Below are 21,483 nucleotides of genomic sequence, written 5' to 3'. Positions count from 1 at the left end.
AAATGTAGAAACCATTCTTAGCACACAGGTTATATCCAAAAATAGGTGTCGAGCCACACTTGGGCTGTAGTTTGCCAACCTCTATGCTAGAGCAAGTCGAAAGCACATAGTCTTTCTTCACTGAGGCCCTATTTGACCATGTTACTTGGAAGTGATCCTTTTGTCTCTGTCCTACAGGATTTTTGTACTGCTTTGTAATTAATAGTACCATTTATTGAGTAATTAATCTGTATCATGTAGCAATTATTTGTGCTTATGTCTTGTTTCCTAAACATGTTATAAATTCCTAGAAGTGATGGATACTTTTTTGCCGCCCTCGTCATATAGAATGAGGTATAAGAATGCCTTTTACTTACTGGATTCTAAATGTTTGGAGGAATAAAGCAGTGAGTGTAATTAAGGTATTCAAAGTGATTTCTGAAGTTTTCTTCCCTTCAAAATTATTTTTTTTAAGTTTATTTGTTTTTGAGAGAGAGGGAGAGAGTGTGTGAGCATGAGTGGGGGAGGGCAGAAAGAGAATGCCAAGCAGGTTCTGTGCTGTCAGTGCAGAGCTGGATGTGGGGTTCGATCTCACGAAGTGTAAGATCATGACCTGAGCCGAAATCAAGAGTCAGATGCTTAACCAATTGAGCTACCCAGGCACCCCATTTTCTTCAAAATTCTTATTTTTGTGTGCAAATCTCTACCATTTTCTTAGTGTTGCTTGAAGATTTTGAGGCCAATCTGTTGGGGGTTATTTTCAGTCTTGCTACAAACCATGATTGTAGGCAACCTTAGTCTCAAGTCCTTCTGATGGTGGAACACCTTTGAGTAAATGTTGCTTTGTGTTTTTGACCAACCATTTTAGTTGTTTTCTAAGGAAGTTGTTTATGTTTCATCCTTAATGTGTGACATTGACAGAACCATATTGTAACTACTTTACAAATGGAAAAAAAGGAGGCAGTTTTAGCGAATGATTTAAGAGTGGTGGGAGCTAAGGCCAGGAGCAAGGTGTGTGGGTTCTCAATCCCAGACAACAGTGTGTGTATTAACAAGATTTCAGTCTCTTACTTATTTATTCATCCTGTCTTGAAATTGATGAATGAAATTATTCTGCATTGTAAGTACTTCATACATTGATAACTATAAGGACCTACAACTGGTAGGTGTTTAGGCCACTTGTTTATGTGACATATAAGTTTCTCAACTACATTAAACCTGCTGAGGTGAGCTATGACATAAGTACAAAATGATAATTCTAGAATTAAAACTAAATTAAGGGGTGCCAGTGGAATGTGTGACTCTCGATATCAAGGTTTTGAGTTCAAGCCCCAAGTTGGGAGTAGAGATTTAAAAAACAAACAAACCCCAAACCTAAATTATATAGCTGAAATTGTACTTTGATGAACTTTGTTTTATTGAAAAATTTTAAGTATGTTTATATTCATTCTTTTATATATCAATGATATATGAGTTATCCCAAACTCTAGTTGTCTCATCAAAAAAAAAATGATGTATTTTTATACATCATTTAAAAAAATCATTTCTTTTTTCAGACTATAGGAGCTGTAGGACTTCTGGTTGGCTCAGTCAGTGGAGCATGTGACTCTTGATTTCAGGGTTGTGAGTTGGAGCCCCATGTTGGGTGTAGAGATTGTTTAAAAATAAAATCCTAAAAAAAAAGTATAGGAGATATATTTTAAGTCTAACAAAATATGTATAAAAGACCTTTACAAAAAAATTCTAAAACTTTATCGAGTGACTTTAAGTGAAGTCTAAATAAATGAAGAAGATACACTGGGTCAAGGATTGGAAGATTGGATATTGCAGTGTGTCAGTTCTTTGGAAACAGACTTATAGATTTAATATAATCCCAGCAAATTAAAAAAAAAACAAAACCAACAACTAGACAAGCTGATGGGGTGCGTGGGTGACTCAGTCGGTTGAGCGACCAACTCTTGATTTTGGCTCAGGTCATGATCCCAGGGTCATGGGATCGAGCCTTGTGTTGGGCTCTGTACTGAGTGTGGAGTCTGCTTAAGATTCTCTCTCTTTCTCTTCCTCTCCCTTTGTCCTCTGCACCCCCCCCCAAAAAAAAACACAAAAAACTAGACAAGCTGATGCTAAAATATTTGTCAATGCCTAAGAAAAGGCAAGAGACTCTTGAAAAAGAAAAAAATAAATTGGAAAAACTTCTCTACTGGAAGTCAACAAAAGCTATAATAATTAAGACAGTGTAGTATTGGCACCAAGATAGACTAATTGATCAATGGAATGCCGCAGGAGTCCAGAAACAGATTCACATGCATTCAAACACTTAATTTATGACCCAGGAAGCATGGCAGTTGAAAGGCAAAACAATAAAGCTTTTAAGTTAACACAGGAGAATATATCCATGACTCAGTATAGGTCTTGAATATTGAATCTTATTGTAGATAAGATGTTACCTGCACTAATAAAATAATGGGCAGAAGTCTTGAACAGGCCCTTCAGAAAAGGAGATATCCAAATGTCTAATAAACCGATAATAAGGTGTTCATCCTTGTTAATTAAGAAAATGCAAGCTATAACCACAGTGCCATATTCCTGTATACCTAAATTATAGTTGGCAATAACAAATTCTGAAGCTGTGTTGAGCAATATGAATATTCACACCTGGCCGATGGGAATATAAGTTGCTATGACTACTTTGGGAAAGCAGTTTGGTATTACCTAGAAAGTAAAAAAATATGCAGTCTCTGAAGCCCAGCAATTCCAGTGTTAGAGAAATGCATATACATGAGATAACCAGAAAGTATATTTGGAGTAATTAATTTTCCTGATACGAGCTGACTCAGTTAACACTGAGTATTTGAGGGCTGCTATTTTCTGTTCTGTACACACAGGTAGCTTTTGTTTTGGTACAACTGTGAATTAATGTTATTTATATTTTCCCTTTCTGCTGAATATTTTAATACAATCTTCCATCCAATCTGTTGTTTAGTTCCTAAAATAATGCTGGGCACAAAATTGGCATTTAATAAATATTGTGTTTCTAAAAATTGTTGTTTGAATTTTTATAATTTTTATAGCTTTGTAGTTACCTCCACTCTCTGGCCCATTTAAACCTCTTTGTGGGTTTGGTAAACTATAACCTCTTCGGGTTCCTTTGAGATCAAGCCTAGCTTAGTGATTGCATCATCTGGTAGGAGGCCAAGGCAACAGCAGCAGGTCCAACCCAAGCGTGGGTTCTGGCAGCTTTGCCTAGGAGGACGCTGTGCAGCAGAGAAGGAAATGATCAAGCTCTGGAGTCAAAGGGATCTGGGTTCAAATCCCACTTCCCAGCGTTATGACCTTGGACAAGTATAAATTTTTGGTTGTTGTGAAGATTGGAATTGAGTATTTTTAAATTTTTAAAAATGTTTATTTATTTTTGAGAGAGAGACAGCATGAGTGGGGAAGGGGCAGAGAGAGAGGGAGACACAGAATCTGAAACAGGCTCCAGGATCTGAGCTGTCAACACAGAGCCTGATTCAGGGCTCGAACTCATGAGCCATGAGATCATGACCTGAGCCAAGTTGGTCGCCCAACCGACAGAGCCACCCAGGTGCCCCGAAATTGAGTATTTTTTAATTTTTAATTTTATTTAAAATGTTTATTATTTATTTTTGAGAGAGAGAGAGAGCCTGAGCATGGTGGGGGGTGGGGGGGCAGAGAGAGAGAGGAGAACAGGGGATCTGAAGCAAGGTCTGTGCTGACAGCAGAGAGCCTGATGCAGGGCTTGAACTTGTGAGCCGTGAGATCATGACCTGAGCCAACGTCAGGAGCTTAACAGATTGAGCCACCCAGGAGCCCCAATTGAATATTTTTAATTTTTTTAATTATTATTATTTTTTTAATGTTTATTTATTTTTGAGACAGAGGGAGACAGAGCGCGAGTGGGGGAGGGGCAGAGAGAGAGGGAGACACAGAATCTGAAACAGGCTCCAGGCTTTGACCTGTTAGCACAGAGCCCGACGCGGGGCTCAATCCACAAACCGTGAGATCATGACCTGAGCTGAAGTTGGACGCTCAACCGACTGAGCCACCCACGTGCCCCTTGAGTATTTTTTTAAAAAAGGCCATCTCACAATGCCTGGCATGTGATAGATGCTCAGTAAATGGTAATAGCTATAATTATTCCCTTGGTGTTTACTTACTAACATTGGATTTCCACAGTATACATTTTCATTAAGATGGACTATGATTATGCTGAATTTTAAAATAAAAAACTGCATCCATTAGGGGATTCTAATTTTGTGGTTTCCGTTAACTACTTCACTGAATTTGCAAATGAATCCAACGTGTTTTAGTCTACATCTGAATGAAATGGTTTGTAGAATGAAAGTGTTTGTAGAGTAGATATGGCTGAGATTTCTAAACAGGAATGCAATGCCACTATTTTGTTTCTCTTTATGGAAGAAAATGCTAATCATGTAGTTTTAAAATTCTATCAGTTTTAATTTGAAATATACACATTTTCTTTTTTTTGAAATATACATATTTTCTTGTGAAACATATCAGCTGAGAGAACCCTTGCTTATAGTTAAGAGATATTTATTCCCAAATCAATTGTTTAATAATGAAAACATATTAAAATGTCTTTTAATTGGAAGTAAAACTTTTCTGGATATACCTTCATGATCTAATACTTAACCTAGGGTGATCATAACTTTAATAGTTATTAACATTTATAATATGCTCAATACTATTGTACTATATTGTAACTTTTTACTTGTCTTCACATTCAATATTTTCACCTTGCTCTGTACTTTAAGAAATGTCCTGGCTTGAAGAAGAAAGGAAGGATGGAAGGGAGGGATAGAGAGAAGAGAGAGAGAGGTAGACAGAGAGAGAAAGAAAGAAGGGAGGGAGGGAGGGAGGAAGGAAAGAGAGAGAAAGAGAGAAAGAGAGAAAGACATGAAGGAAGGGAGGGAGGGAGGAAGATAGATAGATCCTGGCTTATAGAAGACAATTGTGAATACTAGACCATGCTGGCCTCCTATAGTTAAAGATGGAGGAAGTTGAAATTTGAAGAAGGTTGAATTTTGATTACAAGTCTTACTCATATGCCAGTAAGATAGAGTTTTTATGGAGACAATAACTGCTTCCCCTTGTCATCCGTCTTGTTAATCAAATGCTTGTTTTTGACCATTCTGTGTTTTATTTTTAAATTTGCAAACAAGGGACTGAGGTTGAGGAATGAAAATTTGAAAAGGAACAGCAGGTGAGACCCACATTAACCTGTTGTGGGGGAGTGAATTGGATATAAAGGGAATTACTTCAAACTAGTATCAATTTGCTTTTTGTCCTGGGTCAGCGCCATGGTCCCGCCATGATGCTGTGTATATTTCAGGAGTTGAAGTAGCCTGAACAGGTAGTCACGCTGTTTTCTCTTGTATTAAACACATAATGTTAATTAAGGAAAATTGTGTTCCAGAATAATTTCCTGCAACCAATTTTAATAGGAAATTCTTTTTTTTTTAGTTAAAACAACTTAAACCACTTGAATTAAAATTTTTTTTTCGACGTTTATTTTATTTTTGGGGGGACAGAGAGAGACAGAGCATGAACGGGGGAGGGGCAGAGAGAGAGGGAGACACAGAATCGGAAACAGGCTCCAGGCTCTGAGCCATCAGCCCAGAGCCCGACGCGGGGCTCGAACTCACGGACCGCAAGATCGTGACCTGGCTGAAGTCGGACGCTTAACCGACTGTGCCACCCAGGCGTCCCTAAACCACTTGAATTTAAAGAGACAGCTTAGCTTTGGCCCTGCCCTGCTCGCTTTTGCTCTCTCTGAAATAAGTAAACTTAAAAAAAAAAAAAAAGAGAAACAGCTTAGTACTTGAGATTATGCTTCTTTACATTATCCAGTAATTTATCCTAACAATTTGGGATTGTGATGGTTGAGTCATCGTGACGAGGGAGAACCATCTGTAAGAAAGGCTTTTAGAGCTTCAGAACACCCATCTGCAGTCTCCTACTTAGTTACTGAATTGCTAATTCAACAGAAGAGCTTGAGATATTCGGGCCAGATAGCTTTCTGTGTCTAGGTGTGCCAAGGCCACAGCAAGTATTTGTACCCCTGCCAGTTGTCTGGTGAAGCAATGCTACTGTTTGAAAGGGGAGCTGGGGTAAAATGCTTGCAGCTATGTAAATCTATTATCTGAAGTTGAAAAACATGGGTGCTCAATATTACTTGATGAGTCATTTGTATCCATTCGTATCCATCGTTGAGTCTTCAAATGTTCCTCATACATCCATATTTACTTTGGAAGCTCTTTTCAAATGTTACTCATTAAGTAGACAGAACAGATTTGCTTGTTAGCAAGTGGCGAAGGGAAGCTGGAAAATCAAATACCCATCAGAGCAAGGTGGTTGGCAAGGAAGACCACCTAAATTAACAATTGCCTCAGCCATTTCAGAATTCTGACATAAATTCCACAAACATTTTAGAGAGGCTGGTAAGTTGTGTATTTTGAAAGGTGTCGGGATTCTTGCTAAGTTTTTGTTTAGTAATAAAGCGTTTTACTTTTTTTTTTAGGTGACGACTTATGGCACTGAAAGTTTGTGTATGAATGTCTATTAATTCATACTCACTAAGCCCCAGTAAGAATTCAGAGCTCTGATCCTTCCTTGCATATTAAAGGCAGATCTTGGCCTAATTATAATCAGTCTCTCGTATTACTTCTAGAATGATTTTTAAAAAGTGTTACTGCTGTGATAAAAGATTTTTCTTTCCTCATTTGTCCAAGGGTTGGCCAGATTTGGCTGACATCAGAATCACTTGGGGACATTTACTTATTTAGTTTTTTTTTTTTTAATGTTGATTTATTTTTGAGAGAGAGACAGAGCAGGAGCGGGGGAGGGGCAGAGAAGAGAGGGAGACAGACAACCCCGAAGCAGGCTCCAGGCTCTGGGCATCAGCACAGAGCCCACGAGGGGCTCGAACCCATGAGCCGTGAGATCATGACCAGATCCAAAGTCGGATGCTTAACCGACTGAGCCACCCAGGTGCCCCTATTTAGTTTTTAAAAATATGGAACACCACGAATCTGCGTGCTATCCTGGTGTAGGGGCCCTGCTAATCTGAACGTCGTTCATACTTTCGTATGTGTGCTGCCGAAGGGAACACCTCCTGGGGATGTTGAAAAACTAAAATTCCTGTGGTTCCCGCCTATGTCTGCAATGGAATGAATCAAAATTCTCAAGGAAGTGAGTGCAGGGCTGGCTCAGTTGGTAGAGTATGTGACCCTTGATCTCAACGTCATGAGTTCAAGCCCCATGTGGGGTTTAGAACTTACTTAAAAAAAATTCTCAGGAGTAAGGCTCTGGAATTTGTTTCTTTGCCTAGCTCCCTAGGTGATTCTGATAAAACCAGTTCGTGAACTTTGGGAATTGTAACTCTTTTACAGGCTCATCCTGTTCCAGACTTTTCTCTCTCAGTTAGTACGCCCTTGAGCATGCCCTCAATTCCTCTCAAGTCTGGAACTTTCTTAACCTGTTTATATATATATATATATATATATATATATATATATATATATATATATATATATATATATACAGTAATATATAATATATAACAATTACATAATAACATAAATATTATGTATGTACACATATGTCAAAGTTCTTGATGTTTATTGCCAAATTGCTTCCTAGAAGGTCTGCACTGACTTAAATGCTCATCTTTCTTTTTCTTTTTTAAAAATGAGTTTATTGAGGTATCATTCATATACTATACAATTCACTCATTTAAAGCATACAGTTCAGAGGATTTAGTATATTCATAGAGGTTTGCAGGTGTCACCACAGTCCGTTTTGGAATATTTTCATTACCTCCAAAAGAAATTCCATACCTCTCAGCCATGTTCATTCTGCTGCCTACCTCTATTCATTTGCCCATGCTGCATATTTCCTACAAGTGAAATCATTCAGTATTTGGTCCTTTGTGAGTAGCTTCTTTGACTTAGCAGAGCACTTTGCACCTGGTCCTATCAGACATGCCATACTACAGTACTTTCCTTACTGGTGGCTACAAATAATTCCAGTTTTTTTTTTCTAAGTTTCTTTATTTATTTTGAAAGAGAGAGAGAGAGAGAGAGAGAGAGAGAGAGAGAGAGAGAGCAAGCAGGGGAAGGGCAGAGAGAGACAGACAGACAGACAGACAGACAGAGACAGAGAATCCCAAGCAGGCTCTGTGCTGTCAGTGCAGAGCCTGACATGGGGCTCAAACCCATGAACTGTGAGATCATGACCTGAGTTGAAACCAAGGGTCGGATGCTTAACCAACTGAGCCACCTAGGCACCCTGTTTCAGGTTTTTTTTTTAAGATTTTATTTTATTAAAAAAATTTTTTTAATGTTTGTGTGTGTGTGTGTGTGTGTGTGTGTGTGAGAGAGAGAGAGAGAGAGAGAGAGAGAGAGAGAGAGAGAGAGAGCGAGCATGAACAGGGAAAGGGCAGAGAGACGCAGAAGGAGACACAGAATCCGAAGCAGACTTCAGGCTCTGAGCTGTCAACACAGAGTCCAATGTGGGGCTCAAACCCACGAACTGTGAGATCATGACCTTAGCTGAGGACAGATGCTCAATGGACTGAGCCACTCAGGCACCCCTTATTTATTTTCAATGTTTGTTTGTTTGTTTGTTTATTTATTTAGCGCCTGTGTGCACCCGCGCACCAGTGCAAGCGCAGGAGGGGCAGAGAGAGGGGGAGAGAGAGAATCCCAAACAGACTGAGAGCTGACAGTGCAGCCCCCACGAATGGGGCTTGATCTCATGTACCATGAGATCATGACCTGAGCTGAAATCAAGAGTCAGACACTTAACCAACTGAGCCATCCAGGCACCCCAGTTCTTCCATTTTTGATAAACACAGTCATCAGATAGAAGAGGAAATGTTTTCCACAGTCTCATATCTTTGGGATTGCCCTCACTTTCCTACTGAGGGAGGCAGCCAGCCAGGCCTTGAGGGATCAGATCCTGGGCAGAGGGGATGTTTATGAAAATGAGCCTAGGCTTTCTGCACCTGCTTTTCCTCTTGGACCATTTTTTAGTTCTTGGGATGTATCAGGAGTCTAAGAAGCTGGTTGGAAGGGGCTTGCTGAGAAGTCTGAGAGGCAGAGAATCCAAAGAGCTTTAGGCAGTCTCTTCGGACTGGAGAGATAAAGATCCGAGTTGAAGGCAGTCATAACAGGAGGGCCAACATCTCAGAGGCAAGGAACACACAGAGAGGTGAGCCTGAGACTAGCACTGGTTTTCCTCTGAAGGTATTCACTGCTAAGCTCTGCTGGTCAAGGGGGTAACAAGCACAAAAGCAACAGAACAGAAGAGCACGGGTTTTGGTAGTCTCACATTGCTGGGGTGATAGAAACTGGAACTCAGGGCCCAGCAAGGACAAACCTCCCTAGGTAACATCTCAAAGTCTCTGCTGCAACTCCCAGAAGGTCAAAGCTAGGAGCAGACCCAATCTTCTAGTTTCATTGACTGCAGAACAGCCAGGGGTCAGCTCCCTGGGACTCAGTGCCCTGTCCTCCCGCAGCCTGCCAGGGGATGGGTGGATCATGCAGGAAGGTGGTAGCTACCTGTGGGAGAGGGCACCATGAGGCTTTCAGGCGGTGGTGGTGTTCTGGTCCTTGCTCCACCACCTTAACTGTGTGAACATCCCTCAAGTCGGACGCTAATGATTTGTGCTCTTTTCTGTAGGCCTGTGATACACTCTGCTGCTTTGAGGTTCCCTCCTAAAATCTTGTGAGAGGAGAATAGAGGACTCCTGATAGACTCTCTTTGAAATTGCTTTCAGGTTTTACCAGCCAAGTGGCTATTCTTTGTAAAAAGGAAAAGGCAGACATCAAGGTTTAGCATTCTTTAGAACTCACACTGAGTGGTGGTTCCTTTTGAACCCTCAAGGATTTTAATGTAGAATTGTGGGCTAAGACCCCCAATAAGACTCTTAGCCAAGGTTTTTCTTTTCTTTGAGGAAGGAGGAGGACTCATTGCCTGGTGGGAAGATTTCTGCATGGGAAGTAGAAGGGCAAAGGGACAGATAAATGGAGTGGGAAAAGAAGGCCAAGGTTACCATTTCAGTTCTGCTTCATACTGCTTGATACACTTCATTCCTTGCTTGTTTTTGTCATCCTGTGTTTTTAATCTTTATTATTATTATTATTATTACTTTTAAACCTTAGTTCAGTTCTCTTCTGGTTACACAGTGTTGTTCTTGATGACGGCCAGAAACGAATTAGGAAAGTTTCTTTAGGATATATTCTGCCATGGTTTTTAGACTGTAACACATCAGCCTTGTAATATTAAAAGTGCAGCTTATTCTGAAATTTGTCTGCCATCATTGCTCATTTACCCAATTTCGGAAGTTTTTTCTGGAGTTTTTTTTTCCGATGGCATAAAATTTTACCTGGAGGGGCACCTGGCTGGCTCAGTTGGTAGAACATGTGACTCTTGATCTCAGGGCGGTGAGTTCAAGCCCCATATCGGATCTGGAGCCAACTTGAAAAAAAGATAAATGAATAAACTAAGATTTTATCTGGAGGAGTTTTTCTGCAATCTTGAACTTTTCATTATTTGCTTCACTGTTAACACTTATAACAAATGTTAAATGTGAACGGTGTCAGTAAAAATACCTGGAGGACCCCACTGTTATCACCTGTTAATTTTTTATCTTTACCCTCAGACCTCTCTGGTGATATGGAAATATTCCAAATCCATAACAGCTTACTTAGAAACACTTTTTACATTTGGAACCTAGTCAGAGGCTTGTTGTTATTACATTTTAAGTTTGTTGAAAGCTTTTATGAAAGCTGAGTTTCCCTCATTATTTTTTCCCCCTGCCCACACCTAACTGGCTTCCCTGATTATTTACTTTCTCAGAAACCCTTAGTTCCGTAGGCATATTTTCCCTAATTAACATTGTGTTTATTTTACTTCATTGTGGAATTAAAAATAATATTTTAGTCCTGTGACTCTGCCCTCAAGCATGGGTTTGCAGTAGCCCTTTAGCTGGGGCAGAGGGGCACAGTAGGGTGGGGCTGAGCCCTGGCAAACAGAGGGGGCTCAGGCTGACCAGACCCACGGCTGGGCAAATTATGCCACCTCTCCCTGCAGTCATTTCCCGTTCTGTGAAATGGCACACAGTGTGGCCTTAGTCTCTTCCCAGGGTTGAGGTCAAGAGCAAATCAACAGCGTCTGTCGGGGCGCTTGGAACCTTGCTGGACGAGGTTCTAGTATTGTTCTTTTAAATGTCTCATTTCTAGTTTTTCTCAATGTTCCCAATTTGTTGTGAATTTTTAAAATTGCGACACTCACGTGACAGCTTGTTTAGACTTCCCCTTCTCAGCAAGATTGGAGAATTTGTGCTGAAATTTGTATAATTTTGGAATTTGCCCATCGCTACTTGCGCTACCAGTTCCTGTTCCTCCTTTAGAATGGAGTCCAGTACTTTTTGCTTTTCTTCTGAGTTCCGAAATGATCTCTCCCAGAAATCAGTTAAATGTAAAATCTCTACTTGCCATTCTAAGTGAGTGAACATAACAGAAGCCCTTTATTTTCACTCCACTTGGCCTAATTTTATAGCTTTCAAATTTAATACTACACCTCAGTCATGGAGTGGTTAGCAGCTGTTCAGAGCGGTGGTTTATGACTCTGTCGTTTTCTGAATGATGAAGGTATGGGTTTTAAACAACTTCATTGGGTTGTTGTGCTATTAAATTGATTCACAAATTGATAAGTGGTCATTGCTTAGACTAGTGACTATGGCATGGAAGGCACTCAATACACGTTAGCTATCCACATATCCTGTCCCCAGGGTTGGCCCTGTGCACGCTGAGCCCCCGGGCCATGCCCCGGGCACAGTGCCAGAACCAGAGGGCTATGGTTAACAGTAGATGCTCCCGTGGCTGGTGGGATAGGGAGTTTCCCAAACTTTGCATTAAAAAACATGGTGTAAAACCCAAGATGAATCAGGACGGGGGGCTGAGATCCAAGAAATAAATCTAGAACCAGAGTCAGGGAGTTTGTGGGCTAGGAAACCAGGATGTGAGGGAAAAAGGAGCAGTTGAAATAGGTCCACAGGGTGGCCTGTACTGACTGGGCCTTTAATAGGAAAGTGAACTGAACTTGGCTTCCTTTGTACCCTCTCACCCACCCACCCTGCTCCCCCTAAAATGAAAGTCTCAGAGGTCTCTCTTGTCAGGGAGGTATTTGTACCAAAGAAGTGGGAAGAATGAGACTAAGGTTGGACAGGACGTTGGCAATAAGAGCAGTCACTTCTATTTATTGTTCACCTACTGTGTGCCAGACACTTAGGGGGTGCTTTATATGGCAACTATCCTGCTAGAAGAAAAGAACAGCTAATTGGCTGTCAGGAATTCCAGAGACAGGTGTATTGGAAGTCAGCCCCTTTGACCTGAGCTGGGAGTGATTGCAGTGGTGACCTCAGGAGTGCAGGTTCAATCTGGCTGGACGGAGGCCATTGGAGGGCAGGGTTCATCTTGGATGGGAGAATCGATTAGGGGCCCCGAGTGACCATGGTGTTTCTTCATGGTCCCGATGTAAAAGGGACCAGTAGAATCCCATGTCCAGCATGGTGGAGATGGTTGACCGTTACTACTGCAGCCATATGGTATATTTTTATCTTCATTTGTTTTTGTGGTAAAGTATACATAAAATAAAATCTGCCGTTTAACCATCTTTCAGCGTACAATTCAGTGGAGGTTAAGTACATTCACAGTGTTGAACAACCATCATTGTTACTCATTTTCAGAACTTTTTCATCACCCCACACAGATACTTTACCCATTAAACAGTAACCTGCCCAGGACCTGGTAACCTCTCTTCTACTTTCTGTCCCGATGCATTTGACTATTCCAGGTACCTTGCCTAAGTGGCGTCTTACCATATGTGTCCTTTTGTGCCTGGCTTATTTCACTTAGCATAATGGCTTAGAAAAAAAAAAATTTTTTTTAAGTTTTTATTTAAGTCATCTCTACACCCAACATGGGGCTGAACTCATGACCCTGAACAAACCGAGATCAAGAGTCACATGCTCCTCCTACTGTACCAGCCAGGTGCCCCCTTGGCATAATGTTTTTAAGGTTCATCCACCTTGTAGCATCTGTCAGAATTTCCTTCCTTTTTAAAGCTGAGTATTATTTCATTGTATGTATAAACCACGTTGTGTTTCTGTTTTCATTTGTTGATGGCACCTAGGACGTTTTTAAGAGCAGTGTTCTGGGCACTTTACCAGGGTCCCATTTGTTCCCAAAAGGTCACTGTACTTAGTAGTCTGAGAATGGTGGGAGCCTAACAGGTGTCTCCTCCCCCAAACCTGACTGTAACTGTTGGGCGTCTTTTACCTCAAGAAATCTCTAGCATGGGAATAATCTCATGTTCGGCTTTCCCTTCTAATTCTTACCCAGTTAGCTCAGAACAATCAGATTCACTTTTTGTCTTTGGCTTTTCTTTCCCTTCTCCTGCCCATCCCCCCTCCCCCCTGCCTATTTTGCTTGTTAGTTATTCCTTTCTTAGATTTCTCTCCACCCTGACTCTGTTTATTCCTGTGTTTTCCTGCCTCCTTTCCTCCTAGTCTTATCACTGTCTTCTGGAATACTCGTATCTCCTTCTGTTTCCTTGTTGCTTTCCTCTCGTTTCTTCTCTTCTTGCCTTACTTACTCCCTTCTCTCTTTCCCCCAGTTAATTTCTTCTTGCTCTACCATTTTTAATTTATGGCTCAGAATTGACCCTAATTATTACCTCTTTCATTTAACACCTAAAGTGCTGACTATATTCTAGTGTTCTACGCACTTTGCAGATATTAGCACCCTTAGTCCTCTTTACACCTCTACGAAGTAGATCCTGTTCTTGTTTCTGTGTTATATACGATGACATTGAGCCACAGAGAGGTTAGGTAATTTGTGCAAGGCCAACCGTTGGTGAGGGGTGGAGCCAGGATTCGAACCCAGGAGTGTGGCTCCAGCTTATGGGCCTGACCCACTTTGCCACACTGAATGCCGTTCCCTAGCTCACGGGCAGAGGGGTTTTGTAGTTCATGGCCAAGTTAAACGTAAACAATGCTTGTCCCACCAAGCTCTAAATGTTTACAGGCGCCATATCCAGAAGTCTCATTGTAGCAAGGGCGCAGGGGCACAAGAGCACCTGGCCAGGAGTCCCAAACAGGGCACACTGCTCACAGCTGTCAGAATCCAAAGGCAGAGGGAGCAGTGGTGGGGAAATAAGAAAGGAATTTATTTCAGTGAGGCCAACACTGGGAAGGTAGTCCAGCGTCTCAAAGACTGTCTCCAAAGTGCCAAAAATAGTTGCAGGTTTATATAAGGAAAATGTGGGGCAAAGCTGGGTGGGCACGTGCAGGTGGGCAGGAAAGGTCAGGTCAATCATTGTCTTGGGGTCAGTCACACTGAGTCTTGTGTCTTGCTGGCCCAAGGCAGTCCTTACTTCTCGAGGGGGCAGGTTCGGTTCCCATCAGGGAAGGTTATGCTCTCAGAGCCTTCCATCCGCTACAAAAAAGAACCCAACTGGAAAGTTTAAGGTCAGAACAGAGGCAGTCAGAGTCCGTTTTCATCATCTTGTATCTTTACAGGAGTCTTTACAACTTTTATCTTACACTATTTGAACCTGTATTTTTTTCAAGTACCATGATTTAAAAAAATCATTTAATCTTAATTATAAAGGTGAAAAGTATTTTGACAAACTTATTTTCTAAAGAGGTAACTGATTTTCCTTAATACATTTAGTTTTGTTTTCTAGCTTTGTTTAATCACTGACATCTGACATCATAACAGATGGTTCCTTAAATTTTTATTTCAGCTAAATTTATGTTATTTCAATTAAATTATTAGTAAGTGAACTTTTTTTATTATCCAGGGAATCAAAATATAGTACGTAACATAACTTTAAAGGAAATATACAAAGCATTGTCCATCAATTTAAATTATCACCGTTTGGAGTGTAATCCATGTCTAAGTTGCTTTTCGTCTTCTACTCATCTTTACTAGGAAGGTTTCTCTAACTGGGGAGTCAAGGACAATAAGCTTAAAAAAAAGAAAAAAGGAAAGCTAAGATAAACAGTTTTAGGCAGTGTAAGAAATCTCTGCCTAAAGCATCTTCTAAATCTTTTCCACATTCAGTCCAGTGGGGGCAGTGGCGTGGAGGGGTGGAGGGGTGGAGGGGTGGAGGGGTGAGAGCCCTACAAGTCACAGGCTCTGCTTTTTGCGCTCTTTATTTGCTGTGTGACTTGAAGTGATGCACCTAATCTCTGGTTTTTCAGTTTGTCATCTACAAAATAGAAGTTGTTCCACATGGGTGTTTCTCAAACTACTCCCCGACACCCCGCCCCTTCTGGCCCAACACTAGTGCTCTACAGCTGTACCAAGGTGTTCTTTCTTTTAAATAAAAATAAAGGGTACAATTTTCTTAGTTTTGAGTTTTTACCACATGAAATCTCATTAACCCTTTGTTGCTGTTTCTGTCAGTTGTCTTAGCCAGCACTAGGAGGTCACAAAAAAGTGGCAAAAAGAAAAAAAAAATCGGGGAAAACTTGGAACCCTAGTCCTGCTTAATTGATAGGTCTTTCTTTCTTTCTTTCTTTCTTTGAGGAGGGGGAGGGGGAGAGGGAGGGGGAGAGGGAGCATCTTGAGGAGGCTCCATGCCCAGTGCAGAGCCTGACATGGGGCTCCATCCCATGACCCTGGGATTATGACCTGAACCAAAATCAAGAGTTGGACACTCAACTGACTGAGACTCCTAGATGCTCCTATTTGATCATTTTTGAAAAAATTATAAAGTGAGGTCAGATGTGATTTTTATGTAGTTTATGTAATGGAGTTATTTGTGCTGGAATCGTAACACAGGTGAAGTGTTCTTAGTTTATAGGATGAGAAATAGTGTAGAATAGTGGCCAAACACATGAGCTTGGCAGCAGGATCACTCAAGCTCATATTGAGCTCTCCTACTTACTCTCACTAGCTCTTACTAGCTCAGTTGCCTGGACAAAGCATTTAACCTCTTTCTTAGTCCTTCACCCATAAAGTGGAGATAATAACATACTCACTTCATGATTATTGTGAGGATTAAATGAATCAATGCATATTAAGGTGCTTAGAACATGCCTAGCACATAGTGAGTATGTTACAAATGTTAGCTATTGTTATTCTGTAACAAATGTATTAATATCTAATGGTACTCAGCCAAGAACATTGATTTCCCGAGCTCTGTCTTTTAAACATATTTGAGAGCCAAGGGCCTGGAATTTCTCTTCTTGTTCTGAAATTCTGTTATTCTATGTCATAGAATTGGATTCCTATAATCTTCTTGCTCCCTTTTTATAACTTAGTGCCTTACTGAACATGTTTTTTCTCTATACATAGAGTGAACTCACTTTTTTCATTTATCAAGTAGAATCTAATCTTAAATAGGGCTTTTTTTTTTTTTAATTTTTTTTTTTCAACGTTTATTTATTTTTGGGACAGAGAGAGACAGAGCATGAACGGGCGAGGGTCAGAGAGAGAGGGAGACACAGAATCGGAAACAGGCTCCAGGCTCTGAGCCATCAGCCCAGAGCCCGACGCGGGGCTCGAACTCACGGACCGCGAGATCGTGACCTGGCTGAAGTCGGCCGCTCAACCGACTGCGCCACCCAGGCGCCCCTTAAATAGGGCTTTAGAAGGGTTTCCTTTCTGTTTCTTGATGCAAAGGTGTTTTTATATTACATACATTAGTTACAATTGTTATCTATCATTAAATACCTAATATACTTTATTCTTTGTCCTTAAGGCTGAAGAATCTGAAGCTCAGAGAGAGTAAACAAATTGTCAAAAGCTCTAAGTGGCAGATCCAAGATTCTAAGCCAGGCTATCCGACTCCAAAGCTTGCCCTGCTAGAAATACAGCAAATCTGAGTTCCTATTCCAGTTGCTGTAGTGTTTATGGAAACTAATTTAAAGCAAGCTCAAGCAGCTCTCCTTTAAGTGGAGACTAATTTCTATGTGAGTATTCTATTTTTTTTAATGTTAATTTTTGAGAGAGAGGGAGTGGGGAAAGGGCAGAGACGGAGGGGACAGAGGATCCAAAGCAGGATCCACACTGACAGCAGCGAGCCCAATGTGGGGCTCGAACTCACGAACTGGAGATCATGACCTGAGCCAAAGTTGGACGCTCAGCTGACTGAGCCACCCAGGCGCCCCTCTATGTGAACATTCTTGAGGGATAATCTTTTTATACAAGGGTCAGCTGAAGTCACCGTGTAGCTGTTCATACTCGTTCAAAGAAAGGTGAAAGATTGGGGCGCCTGGGTGGCGCAGTCGGTTAAGCGTCCGACTTCAGCCAGGTCACGATCTCGCGGTCCGTGAGTTTGAGCCCCGCGTCAGGCTCTGGGCTGATGGCTCAGAGCCTAGAGCCTGTTTCCGATTCTGTGTCTCCCTCTCTCTCTGCCCCTCCCCCATTCATGCTCTGTCTCTCTCTGTCCCAAAAATAAATAAAAACGTTGAAAAAAAAAAAAAAAAAAAAAAGAAAGGTGAAAGATCAAACAATGACCATAAGCAGTTGTTTGTGTATCAGGTCAGCGAGCCTCTGGGCCCAGCCACATTCTGCTTGCCCCAGAAGAACCTCTTGTCTGTGCACACTTCTGTCCTCACCCTGAGGGGAGGCAGCTAGCCAGTCTCCTACCTGGCCTGTGGTCTCTCTGTTTGCCACCCAGCCTTCTTGTGCTACCTTGAGGATTCCTCACCTCTGGCAGCACCGGGCTGGCTCCTGTGTTCCTGCGTGGCAGTGATGATAGGTACAACGTGGGCAGTGGGAGCTCAGGGAAATATTAGGGCGAGATCTACACAAACACTCTGCCTCCTCCTCCCCTTCTGTGGTGACTGGTCCCCTTCTGTTCCCCTCATGAGCCCATCCACAGCTCCTTCTCCGGATTGAGACTCCGCTTCCTCCATTTTATTTCTCACACTTTTTATGTTCATTTTGCAAATCTGTCAGTCTCCCTCTAGCTTCTTCCTATGGTGTGTCTAGTGTTGGATTTCAGGGAAGGAGCCAGCAGTTTATGATAATTAGTCAGTTTGTAATAAGCCAGGAAAGTTAATTTGTAAGTGCACTGTCTGGAATGTGGGACAGCTCTTTCCGTATGAATAATGATGGCATATAAGGTGCCAGGCCAATACAGAAACCGCTGTTGAATTCTTAATGTTTCTGAGTTTTAATAATGTACCAATAATCCTATGGAATTTAATCTCTCTGTGTAACAGCATTTTATTTTTATTTTTAATTTTTTTCTAGTTTAAAAAATGTATATTTTTGAGAGAGAGAGAGAGAGAGGGAGAGACAGAGAGAGAAAGAGAGAGCACATGTGTGGTGGAGGTGGGGGGAAGGGCAGAGAGAGAGAGAGAATCCCAAGCAGGATCCGAGCTGTCAGCACAGAGCCTGATGCAGGGCTTGATCCTGTGAACCATGAGATAGTTATCTGAGCCAAAATGAAGAGTGGGACACTCAACCCACTGAACCACGCAGGTGCCCCAATACCTATGTATAACAACATTAAAAAATTTTTTTAATGTATTTCTTTGTTTATTTATTTTGAAAGGCAGAAAGTGTATATGCAAGTGGGGGGGGGGCAGAAAATGAGGGGGAGGGAGAGAATGCCAAGTAGACTCCACATCATCAGCACACAGCCCGATGCGGGGCTCCACCCCATGAACCCTGAGATTGTGACCCGAGCTGAGATTAAGAGTTAGACGCCCAACCAACTGAGCCACCCAGGCGTCACTGTATAACAACATTTTAAAGTGAAATTGTGTTTATAGTTCAACCCTTATCTTAGGTACACATCTACCTTTGAAGGCAGACCTGTGCCTTGTCTAACACCTCTACATTCAGGTGATGAAGTGAGAGTCTCTCAACTTGAAGTCCTGGGCCGTTCTAGAGTAGTGGCTTCATTTAGCGCTCTAGGCCCAGTGGTGGTGGGAACTAGGCTGGTGGATGATGAGGGGTATGGCTCAGGGGTGAATGGCAGGATGGGAACTCTAGGAAGTAGGAGGAGGGCAGGCATTTGGGGAGGCTGAGCACAGTAGCACGCTCCATTGACCTGTTTAGACCCAACCTTATTAGTGAACTGGCTGGAACAGCAGGCATGTATCTTTCCTTCTTCCTTCCCCTTACTCTTCAGCGTGGTCAGTTTTTCATGCAAGTATTACTGGGATGAGCTGGGAATTGGGCCGCCTGTCTCCTCCACCAGACTGTGAATTCTACAGGAGCAGGGTTTTTGCTCACCTTTTTATGTGTTTGATGTTCACAAAGCATGAAAAAATATTGCTACCATTTCTTGAATGTTCATCATTATGCTATGTTATCCCAAGTGTTACCATGTTTTATTGAATCTAAGATGTCTATGGTAAGATATGTAATTGCTTCATGTATTGTTACAAAAGAAAAGGCCTTGCCAATTAAGCTCTGATACAAGTGCTTTTGCCGCTTAGAATTTTTATTATATACTTACTGAAAGAGCTCTTGTAGATTTATTTAAACATGGATTTTTATCACGTTGCTCTTATGCACACATAAAAGGGAAAATGTAAGTGAAATAAATTGATTAAGGTATTCCCCCAATTTTATCACTTCCAGAGTCTGACTCTTCAGAATCTTTTTTGACTCAGAGTCATTGATGTATCTCTGTGTCATCAAGAGTGTTGGTGATGCAGTATTTCTTAAAAGAAGGCGTACTGTCTCCAGGAATCTCCTCCAAGCAGCTAGTACCCATTCTGGGAGTTTTAATCCCAGTGTTTTTTCACTCGATCTGTGGCAGGCTAGTGTTGTCCGTATCTCAGTAATAACAGTGCATATTCATTGCCATCATTGTCTCCCCAGGTCCTATATTGGCCCTTGGTTGTTAAGGTTATTTTCCCAGTGATGAATATTTGCTTCCCTAATCAGATTTATGCTTAGCTGCTGTTCCCATGCCTTTCAGTTTTAATGCCAAATTATAGTGTAATCTTTTTGAAGACATTTAAAATGGCAGTTACACTCAGGGTGTCCAGTGCTGACAACATCATGACTCAGTGAAGCGAGGACAGAGCTAATGAGTGGCTGTGAGCAAGGTCACACACAAGCAGGCAGTGGCATCCACATCCTGACTGCCACCTGGAAGATAGTGGCCACAGGACACAACAGTTGTAAAATGGATTCAGAAGTGTTAAAATGTGGGGGAAAATGCATTATAGGCTTGACAAAATATAGATTGTTAATTCCAACAACAACCATGCTGGGCAGATCATTTGGATTTTCAGATGAGAAAACTGGGGATCAGTGTGTGGCTTACTAATGTCAGAGCTACTAAGCACCTGGTAGATTTGGGAGAGTAGAACCCAGATTTGTCTGATTATAAAGTTCATACTTTCAACTATACAACATTATTCAAGAAAAAATAACTAGACTAGAAGCTTCAAGGAGGCAAGGATTATTTATTTATTTATTTATTTATTTATTTATTTATTTATTTTAATGTTTATTTTTATTTTTGAGAGATAGAGACAGAGCACAAGCAGGGGATGGGCAGAGAGAGAGGGAGACACAGAAACCGAAGCAGGCTCCAGGCTCTGAGCTGTCAGCACAGAGCCTGATGTGGGGCTCGAACTCACGAACCACAAGATCATGACCTGAGCTGAAGTCTGATGCTTAACCGACTGAGCCACGCAGGTGTCCTTGTTTTTGTTTTTGATACACTGATGTTTCTTTTTTTTTCTATGTTTATTTATTTATTTATGAGAGAGAGAGAGAGAGAGAGAGAGAGAGAGAGAGAGGCAGAGAGAGAGAGAGAGAGCATGCATGAGTGGGAGAGGGGCAAAGAGAGAGGGAGACAGAGAATCCTAAGCAAGATCCGTGCTATCAGAGCAGAGCCTGATGTGGGGCTGAACCCATGAACCACAAGATTGTGACCTGAGCCGAAACCGAGAGTTGGACGCCTAACAACTGAGCCATCCAGGTCTTAAGGACCCAGAATTGTACCTGGCATATAATAAGTACTTAATAAATAGTTGTTGAATAAAGTCTTTAGAGAGAGGATAGAGATGCAATCATGTCCTATTTTCCTGGAAATGAAGTCTATACATTTTGGACAATGGGTAAAAGCAGGGAAGATGGGTGACAATTTTCTAGACAAAGTGTAGTCTGTAGTTTCAGTTCTTTCAGGCCTTAGAAGAAGCACAATGGTGAGGAATGGAAGGATGTCCATCGCTAGCTAGGAGGCTGTCAGCACCAGGATGCTGGACAGCACTAAAGTAGTTCCTGGACTCTTCCTCCCCATGTCAGATAAATCAAGATCAACAAGGGGGGTACCTAGCTGGCTCAGTCAGTGGAGTGTGTGACTCTTGACCTTGAACGTGAGTTCGAGTCCCATGTTGGGTGAGGAGCCTACTTAAAAAAATAAAATATTAAAAAAAAAAAAGATCAACAGGACTCTATGGATTGT

The 21,483-nt window shown here is 41.6% G+C and overlaps 1 protein-coding gene across 5 annotated transcripts in view; it reads left to right on the top strand.

Annotated features, from left to right (window-relative positions):
• PRDM10 (PR/SET domain 10) overlaps positions 1-21,483 on the top strand; it is a 103,177-nt gene that overhangs the window by 7,561 nt on the left and 74,133 nt on the right. Inside the window, exon 2 of one of the 5 annotated variants that reach the window (XM_045038526.1) lies at positions 16,801-17,011. The exons of the other annotated variants lie outside the window; for them this stretch is intronic. The gene's annotated coding sequence lies outside the window, so the exon portion shown is untranslated. The remainder of the gene's footprint in view (positions 1-16,800; positions 17,012-21,483) is intronic. 5 annotated transcript variants of the gene reach the window in all.

Source organism: Felis catus, chromosome D1, assembly GCF_018350175.1.
Source record: "Felis catus isolate Fca126 chromosome D1, F.catus_Fca126_mat1.0, whole genome shotgun sequence".
NCBI classification, from domain to species: domain Eukaryota; kingdom Metazoa; phylum Chordata; class Mammalia; order Carnivora; family Felidae; genus Felis; species Felis catus.
The sequence above is the reverse complement of the archived record's forward strand: the minus strand, read 5'-3'. Positions and strand labels throughout refer to the sequence as shown.